The 10,742-nt window shown below is 30.5% G+C and overlaps 1 long non-coding RNA gene across 1 annotated transcript; it reads left to right on the forward strand.

Annotated features, from left to right (window-relative positions):
• The first annotated feature begins 5,119 nt into the window (after positions 1 to 5,119).
• LOC128035339 (uncharacterized) lies at positions 5,120 to 7,119 on the forward strand. The gene is made up of 3 exons (XR_008191736.1): positions 5,120 to 5,191; positions 5,664 to 5,747; positions 6,896 to 7,119. It is a non-coding gene; the product is annotated as an uncharacterized LOC128035339 (long non-coding RNA).
• The last annotated feature ends 3,623 nt before the right edge of the window (positions 7,120 to 10,742 follow it).

Here is a 10,742-nt window from a genome sequence, read left to right on the forward strand (position 1 = left end):
ATTTCATTAGCATTTATTTCAGTTCAATTCACTTCACAATTAATACCCCTTAATTTTCAAAATTACATAATTACCCCAACTTTTATAGTTTTTCAATTTAGTCCCTCTCCAATTAACTTATCAAAGGAGCTAATTTTTCTCAATTGACAGTTTATCTAAATATTATAAACTATCATACAACCTTTGATCAACATAATTTTAGTATCAAACCCTAATATTTATTTTTTACAATTTGGTCCTAAAATTAATTTCTATTGAAATCACTTGAGAAAATCATCATATAATAAAATTAAAGCTCTAAATTCATGTTAATTCATCACAAACATCCAACACTCATTAATGGTAACTTTCAAAATTACCCATAAAATAAAAAACTAATGACATAAATAGTTGGACCGAATTGTAAAAGTCTTAAAAATACAAAAATTTTAAGAAAAGAACAAGAATTAAACTTAAATGAAGTAAAAATATGAAAACCAACTTTTCGGATCCTCCTATGGCGCTTTTAGCTAAAAAATTGTGAAGAAATTGCTAGAAACTCTTTTAATTGCTTATTTATTTATTTAATTTTTACAAAATTTCTAATTTTGCCCTTGTTTCACCTAATTTCATGATTTTTCTCTACTTATGTTGCCCCAGCCATCCTCTTTGGGATAATTTGTTGTTTTATTCCTCTCTTATTTATCACTTGAGCCATTTAATCATTATATCTTTAATTAACAAGTTTTACACCTTTTCAATCTAGTCCTTTTAATTAATTAACTATCAAAACGTTAAAATTTTCTAACTGAAACTTTAATACTAACTCAATGACACTCCATAAATATTTATAAAATATTTACAGTTGGTTTATGAAATCGAGGTCTTGATACCTCATTTTCGAAACCACTTAACTTAATACTTTCTTCTAAAACACAAATCATTATTTCAAAAGTCTTCCTAAAATCACATTTAACTCATAAATAATAAATAATAAATAATAAATAATAAATAATAAATAATAAATAATAAAATTTTCAAACTCACTCGTCGGATTTAGTGGTCTCAAACCACTATTTTCAACACCACTGAAAATTGGGTTGTTACAGATATGCCTCACAACCCTTCTTGACATATTTCTGAGCTAACATAGCTGAAATGATATTAACTGTACTATCAAATCTATCTGATTCAACCCAAACTATTTTACCATTCTGACATTTCAATAAAATTTGCTTTCGTTTACAAATCACAACAGCATCATGAAGAGTCAACCAATCTATACCAAGAATTAATGGTAATAACATCAAATCAGCTGGAAAGTTACAATCCCGAATCATCAGAGGATAATTTCTACAAACTTTATCAACTAACACATATTGACCTAGAGGATTCATTACTTTGATCACAAATTTAGTTGACTCATAAGGTATTTTCTTATTCGACACTAAAGTTGTGCATATATATGAGTGCGTTAACCCCGAGTCACTCAAAGCATTAACATTAGTATCAAAGATAGAAAATGTACTGATAATCACATCAGGTGCTGAAGCTTCCTCATGAGCTCAAATTACATAGGCCCTAGCTGGTGCCCAAGCCTCAGATCTAACTGTAGAATCTTTCGTTCCACTTAGACTATTTCCTGCATTACCACTGTTTCTAGATGGCCTTCCTCTCGCAGCAGTGTTACTCGAATGAGTGTTCTGAGCTTTCTCTTTATCAGATCTTTCAAGATAGTCTCAAAGAAAATGATCATGGGGACCACATTTGAAGCACGATTCATCTCGCAATTTGCACTCTCTGAAATGTCATCTATTGCACTGTTGACATTCATGTTTATTATTTTGAACACTCCTTACACTCGTTACAAAAGTAGCCTGAGGTTTCGAACTTGAATGTTGCTTCCCTTTATCTTTTCCTAAAAATCCTACTAAAGCTAGTGTATGACTGTGAAATTCTTTTTATTTCTTCGATGGAAATGAAAATGATTTTCTCATAAGTCGTTTAGCAACATCACGAGCCTCAAAATTTGTCTTTCTTTTAGCTTTACTAAGTTCTTCAGCTTTATGTTCTCAATCCACCAATGCCATAAATTCTTTCAATTCCAGAATCCCTTCTAACAGTTTGATATTTTCCTTTAAACCATCTTCGAACCGAGTGCACATAACAACTTTTGTTGGTATACATTCCTGAGCATACTTTCTAAGTTGCACGAATTCTCTTTCATATTCCACTATAGATCTACGACCTTGCTTCAACTCTAAAAACTCTTTTCTTTTCTTATCAAGGTATCTCTAACTGATGTTTTTCTTTTTAAATTCAGTTTGAAAGAAATCCAAATTCACACGATCTTTTGGTACCACCACAATCGAAGTATTCCACCACTGATATGCTGAGTCTTTTAGCAACGATATCACACATATCAAATTATCAGTAGGAAAGCAAGATAGTTCATCAAAAACTCTGATAATATTCTCTAACCAGAACTCAGCCTTTTCTGGATCATCAACCGAAGGTCTATTCACTCGTACCTATTCTAAGCCGTGAGGAATAGTGGGGGCAGATTGCGTTACGGGAGGGGGTAGAGGTCATCGAGCCATAGGGTTCGTTCTAACGAACTCAAAGAACCATTCAGACATTATTTGGAAGAAGGCTTCTTTCGCCTCACTTCCCCAGCCCTTAGATACCGACCCATTATTAGCTACTCCATGAAAGGAGGCTTGCACATTACTTTCAACCTCATCAGAATCAGCTTGGTTGGATGACATCTTTTATTTATATCAAAACATAATTCAATTTGAGTTAGGAGATATCACACTATCATAAGTTATATAATGACATGTATTTCTAAACTCCATACATGCTATGTTCAATCTGAGAACTGATTAAATTATAGCTCTGATACCACTAAATGTAACACCCCTAACCATCTCCATCACTAAATTAGGGTTACAGAGCATTACCTTGCAATTTCGAACACTTTAATATCAAAACATTTCATTAATGTCATTTAACAACGATCACTTAGAATTTATCAACACCCTAGCATACATGTACATTTGGACCTTAAATCGGGCCTTCGAGGTTCTAAAATCAGTTTGGGAACAATCTGGAACTAAATCAAAACAAATTAGAATATTTGGGAAAAAGTTACAAAATTTGAAAAAAGGATCACACTGCCGTGTGACATGGCCCAGATTGTGTAACAATCGAACAAAGGGACACACGCCCGTGTCCTAGCCTGTGTCTCAAACTGTGTAACTCACTGAGTTAGGTCACATGGTCGTCTCGCAAGTCGTGTGCTAGACCGTGTAACTGTCTGACTTGTGACACATGACTGTGTCGCAAGCTGTGTGCTAGGTCGTGTAACACACTGACTTGATACACAAAAAAATTAACAAGTGATACACCAAAAAGAATCTATTGAGAAAAAAAAGAATTAAATCTTGTAAAATAAATACTTCAAAGAATGTTTTATTAATTGAATAAACAATGTTGTAACATATTGAATAGAAAAGAATACATTATGTAGGCTACATAAATAACTTGTCCTATTTGAAGTAAAAGTATAGCTAGTTTTAAGTATAAGATTTTGTAACGAGTAAACCTTACTTGCACATGAAGAAACCAAGTGATTAAATTATCATGGAGAGACTTAGATGGCATTCACCTAAGGATTTTAATGGACTCAAGGAAAAGAAATTTGGACTTATGGGCTCAAGATTAGACAAAATAGAATGAAAGAAACCAAGAAGAAAAGATTCAAAACACAATTCAACCCAAATCTAACTTAAAAGACCAAAACAAGGCTTTATTTGAAGGAAAACACACTTTGGTCTTTAAAGAGTACTAGGACCCAAAACATGTCCCAAGATTCATTGGATAATTGAAAAAAACTTAGCAAGAATACATAAATAAAGGCTGGTCGAAGAAGAGTTAAAAAATTAGTTGAAACAAACCAAGAATAATTAAAAGAACCAAAATATGCCTAAGTGTTAACTTAATGCATTCAAACATGGGATAAAAATCAATAAAAGTATTATGAATTAAAAGAATCAAAGGAATGGAAGAGATACGGAGAAGAAGAAAGCTCATTTGAACTAGAAGGTAAAAAAGGGAAAAAACTTAAAATGAAAGAAAAAAACTTGAAAACTTAGTTAGATGACTTTTCAATAAGGATTGGATAAATCTTGGAGCAACTGTCTTCAAATAAATGGAATGATAAGAGAATGAGAGATACTCCTATTTATAAGGCTAGGAATTAACTAAATCTCTATAGTAATTGTTGAGGCAAGTGTTTGAAATGGTTGATATGTGTTAATAGAAGTTCCCACTTCCATCACCATTGCAGCAAAAGTGCTATTTGCTATATTTAAAAGTGGGCATTTATTTAAACAAAATCTTTGGCATACAAGGATATTTTCAAGTCCATCAATGAAGATCAATTCACTTGGAGAAACATATCTTAAGGATCGAATCAATCGTACTAAACCTTTTAGATCAATAATGTTGGGTCGAAACAAAACTTGAAGACTAATCTTCCAACATTCCACCTTACTTTATTTGTTATTATTATAGTTTATTTTAATGATTTTAGTTGCTTTTTAGAAATGATTATAATTGATCTTTAGTATGTTAGTAAGTCTCGAATTTTCTATATATTTGAGAGATTTGTATAGGTTTATGTAATGAGAATATTGAAAGCACTTATCAGTTCATTAAAGAACTGTAACAGCCCGATTGTGATCCTAATCGGAATGGTGGTTTCAGGACCACGAATCTGAGTCAAAAAAATAAAAATAATATTTTAAAATTATTTTTGGTGTTTATAATGTGTGAATTAGTATGTGCTAAAATTTCGTTTAAAAATTTTATCATTTAGATGTCCGATTTAATAAAATGGCTTAATCGCGTAAAATGAAAATTTAGTGGTTTAATGTGCAAGGGCCGAATTGCATTTGTCTTTTTAACATGGAGTGTTTAAGTTGAAAATTGGCCATAATTTAAGTTAGTGGACGGTTTTGACTTATTTATATAAAGGTTTTATATTTATTATTAAAGGTTAATTAAGTAAATGATTTAATATATTATATGTTATAATATAATAAAATGAAAGTGGTCATTCATTTTGTCCACTAACTAGCCGAAAATGCTAAGAAAAAAATAAGAAGAAGAGATTCATACATTCGACCATTGTTGGAGCTAATTCAAGGTTAGTTTTGTTTCAGTTTTTGATAATTTTTACGTTTTTGAGATCGTTGCTTCGAATACTACTCGACCCATGCTTCAATTTCTGATTTTGATGAATATTTTGAGTTATGCCATTGATGAATAATTGTGTTTTGTGATGTTTGATGATGAATTATTGAAGATATGTTTTGGGTTAGTATGTTTTGTATTGGAAATTTTGATGAATTTGAGTAATTAGGGCAAAATTACAAAAATAATAAATTGAGGGACTAAAATATGAAATAAATGAATTTTGTGGGCTTGTATGGGCATAATGAATATTCGGCCAAAGCTTGTTATGTGTAAATTTTGTATGTTTTGTGTTTTATGCAAATTGGACTAAATTGTAAAAAGTATAAAATGTCAGGGGTAAAATAATAATTTTCTCATTTATGTGTTTTTGGATTAAATTGAATGAAATTGTGTTTAAATGAGCTTAATTTGAAATTTTATAGATTAAGAACAAAAGAAATCAGACTTGGATCGGGGGAAAAAAATAGTTGTTGAATAGTCGTTCTATATACCCGTCGATATTCGAGGTAAGTCTATAAGCAAATATATATTGTTTATTTTAATTAAATATGAATTTTATATGCTGAAAGGAAATATGTGAAATTATACATGTGTTAACCAAATGAAAATAAGCTTGGAAGCTATGTTTATGAATTCATTTCGACTGAGTTACGACGTCCGAAAGCCCGTACGAACCTTAGGAATTGCTAGGATACATATGTCATGACATACGATTTTCGATATGTGTTTTCGTGTAAGACCACGTCTGGGACGATGGCATCGATATATGTGATTACGTGTAAGACCATGTCAATGACATTGGCATCGTATTTGATTCATGTAAGACCTGTCCGGGACAGTGGCATCGATATGAGATAGCATGTAAGACCACGTCTGGGACGTTGGCATTGTTCGATATGTGTGATTATCCGAGTATCCTATTAAATTCCGAATGGTTCAACGGGCAATGATAAGTTGTGATCGAAGGTGTAAAACGAGCTAAAACGATCAGGTATGAGTTACTTGACTACCTATTTAAAAATAAGGTAAGTTGGGCAGTTGGTTTGTGATACAAATTATATAAGTTACTAATGTGAACATATGTACATTGGTTAAGCATATTCGGCCATGTGTTATGTATATGCATATGATGTTATATTTTGATTCAAAATTATATGTATGTGTGTGTAAAAATATATATTCGGATATATAATGATATTATATCTTTGAATTGAATGACACTTTGAATATATATATATACACATTCGGTTAAGATAAGATTTACTTAAGAAAACACATGTTTTATATGAAACATTAACCTTGAGGTTAAATGTGATTATGCTAGTATAATTTAATTTGGTTAAAATGAGTTGATAATGTAGTTTACATTCGGTCAAAATTGATATGTAATAATGAGGTTAAAAATGAGAGCTGCACATGTGAATGACATTATATATATTCGGCCAAATGTTAAACTTATGTGTATTCGGTTAAATATGGATTTGATGTATAGTATGTGTTTGATAAATGTATTTTTCGATTATGGAAATGGATATGAACATTGAAAACATTATTTGATTTTGTTGTAACTAATTAAATGTTGTTAAGTTATTTAATTGCTCATGACTTACTAAGCTGTAATAGCTTACTCTGTGTGTTTTTCCTATATTTTTAGAGTTCCAAATACTTGCTCGGGTTGGAAGTCGTTGGAGTCATCATCACACTATCCGGTTATCGCTTCGGTAAATTATAACTTTGAGTTTTTGGTTATGTGGCATGTGTAGGCTAGTTTTAATTTAGTTGTTGTATATATATTCAGCCATGCGAAAATGGCTTGATCTAATGCTAATGGTCCAAGGTTTAAGTAATTTTGGTCATAGTAAAGGCGTGGGGTATGCTTGGTATATGAATTTGGTAAGACGTAATGATATATATATATATATATATATATGGTTTATAATTATTTTATTTTAGTAAGCTTGATATGGATGAGGGATGTGTTATGGTTGTGGTTTGTTAATGATGCTAATGATAGTGATTTTCATCATGTATTAGCTTAATTTGTAAGTATGATTTATGGTCTAATTTGTGTGATGGAATGGTATTGAGATTTGACTTGATTAAATAGGTAAAATATGATATATATTGAAGATGAAATAATGGTTGTTTATATTTATGTGATGTAAATATAGGTGATGGTCATAATCTAGTTTGTGATTCGGCATTGGTGATCAAATCATGTAGTTAAGTACTTAGTTATATGTTAATTTTGAATTTGGTTGTATTCATTATGTGTGGACTATGTTATGCTATGAATATTTGGTAAATTGAAATGGTTAATTTGACTAAATTTGTAATGGCATGAGTACATTGGTGAAATGGATTGAAAATGGAAATTCATATATTGTTATATATATTTGATTGATGAAATGTAAACAAATGTATATATGTCTTTGATAAGTTATTTGATAATTCGGTATGTAAAGGGCTAATGGTTTTAATGTTTGAATTAAAAAGAAAATGTGCTATATGTATACATAGTGGTATGATCGATTATGGTAATTGACTTATTATTGTAAGTATAAAATATTTGCATTGTATGTGTTCTTTTAAGTTTATGAAATGTTTATGTCATTATTATGATTTGACTATTTAGGCTTAATATAGGATGACAAAGGTTGTATGTGATTTAAATGTTATATAGAAGTTAATTTGCATGACCGGATATATATATATATATATATAAATATAATAAATTGATTTGGGTGTGTATATGAAATTTTGACATGATTTATACTGTATGGAATTGGCACATTTTGAATCGGCCGAAGCACTTGGAAAATGGCTAATGTTAGTCAAGTGAGTAAAGTATGAATTGGTTTTATATGTATTTTAGGCTTAATAATTAACATGCGAATTGGGTGTAAATTGTATGGTTAGTTTGCTAGTTAAATAGAAGACAAGATGTTTATATGCTAAACTTGACTATTTGGTGAAATTAATTATGCTGCATTTTCTAATGGACAATAAGTCGAGCGATATAGATTGTTTGGTTTTATGCACATGAATAGAAGTATGAATTAATATGTTTGATATTTAGCTTAAGAAGTAAAAAAAAAAAGTTTGGATGTCTTAATGTATGCACATGGAATTTGTAATGTGACGAGTCATCTTATAATTTGATTTTTGAATTATAGGAGTAAGAAGTATATATGTTTCGAATGGTGGGTTTTTAAAGCATGTGTAATATGACTATTTTGAGCCGTGTTTTATATGGTAATGCGTTGTAACCCTATTCCGGCAACGGATACGGGTTATGGGTGTTACAGGAACATTAATGTGAGAGTGCATTAGAGAAAGTAAAATCTTTTTCTTGTTGGTTTTACAAACTAAGTTCTCGTAGGGAGAATTTAGTGGTGATAGGACTAGCTTTTGAGTACAAAAGTGACATTCTACACTAAGGTCTGATAGAGCTAAAATTACTGGTTGTATCTAGTTCAAAGATAGTGGATTCATCTCATTGAGCTAGGCTCTGCAAACTAGGGAAACCAAACTACGTAAACAATTAATTTTTGTTTCTCTATTTGAAATAAACCACTACAACTCAACAAGGGTTCTACCTTCTCTTCCTATAAATAGATGGCACCAGTAGAGCTATTAACACAACTTTGAGAGATTGTTATTCTGTCAAAAACGGGAGAGAATTTATTCTCAACTATTATATAAATTTTTCAGGAATAACAATTCTACCAGTTTCTATTAAGAAGAGAGAATTTTCGTTTTCACTCCAAAATAAAATAAAATATTTTCTAGTCCTGTGTTTCGATTCAATTGGTTCGAGCCTACACTCAAAGTAGTTCATGGAATGAGAATAGCAGAGAAGATTGTTTGGTTGAAAGCAGGGAACAATGAACGTCCGCTAAGCCGAAAACATAGGTACGAATTTGGTTAAGGTTTATTGCTATAATTATCACAAATCGGGTCGATTTTCAAAATTTTAATTTTCCGCTGTGCAAAAAAATCGTTTTTAAAACTGGGATTTTTCCAACAAGCGTAACTACTAAGGTAGTAATTGCACTCTCTTGTAATTACAATGAATTATATTCCCTGGACATGTTTGGCTGACAAAGTGTAATTATATCGCAATTCCTTATGTCATGTTTGGTAGTTCAAATTGTAATTACACAATTTATATTTTTTAAAAATATTAATTATTATAAAAATTATTAGTACAATAAAAAATTTCTAAAAAACAAAATCAAGTTATCATATGTACTATGTTAGTCCAAAAAAGTATTTGATAATACGATTATTGATAAAAATAATAAGAAAAATAAACATCATATGTAATTTTATCTAATGGTTCTAGTGTTTCATATTTGTTGAGTTGTTATCTCTTTAATATTTAACGTATGCTTCTGATCATCATTTTTCCGTCCTTGACCAAGTTCATCATCATCATTTGAATTTCTACTATTAAAGTTATCAGGACCGCATTTTTCCATGTACTCTTCAAAGTATGGATCATCTCAATCCACCTATGAATGAAGTTATGAAGTATGCAACATGCTAGTAAGATCCAACCTTCTTTTCTATATTAAGGTGATGTTAATATGTGAAATATTTTTTTTAGAATGACATATATTATATATATTTGTTGTATAATTATCTTTTTTGCCGAGGTTGTGGTTCTTAGAAAATAGACCGTGAACTATCATCCCTACGTATGATTATTTTTCATTTATAGAATTCTTGTGACCCGAAAACAAATATAGGACATAAATGTAATTTTTCCAAAAAATGAGTCTTTGAAGAGGAGAAGATGGAGCAATAGCGGTCGAAGTCACTAGGAATGCCTTGTGGCAAAAAACTTTGTATTTTTTATGGTTTTTCATTTATTTTCTAGACATAGAACCATGGAAACCTTAACTGACAATTTTATTTTATTACCCAACTCTTTATATATCTGTTTAATAATTATTTATGATATGATTGTGATATATATATGTATAAGATGATCCACAGTTGATCTATTAAAGATAAGAAGTGTGGTAATGAGAAAATACATGTGTTGTATTGTTCCATTCACTTCTTTAGGTTATTCGATTATTGTTAGAAGTGTGATAATGAGAAAGTGCATGTGTAGGATTGGATCTGGTAAGGAAAAACTTGGTTTAAGTTGTAACACCCCAAATTTTAGAGTTGGAAGTTTTAAGATTTGTGATTAGGGTCTGCGGGTAGCTTGACCAATTATGTGCGTTTTCGCGTTTTAGTTTCAAAATGGGCCTGCTGGTCTAGTGCTTGGTTGTGTGTTAGTTTGTCTCTAAGTCCTTGGTTTGAGTCCTCTTGTGTGCATTTTGGGGAAACAATTTTGCTTTAGTATGGTTTTTAAGTATAGTAGATTTTGTTTATTATTTAATTGTTATTTATTATTCTTAATGTTTATTTTATTTTATTTTTGGTTTTCTTTCTTTAACACATTCTGCATCGCTTTTTTCCTTCTTTCTTTTTTCTTTTTGGCT

The sequence above is a fragment of the Gossypium raimondii genome, chromosome 12, assembly GCF_025698545.1.
Source record: "Gossypium raimondii isolate GPD5lz chromosome 12, ASM2569854v1, whole genome shotgun sequence".
Taxonomy (NCBI): domain Eukaryota; kingdom Viridiplantae; phylum Streptophyta; class Magnoliopsida; order Malvales; family Malvaceae; genus Gossypium; species Gossypium raimondii.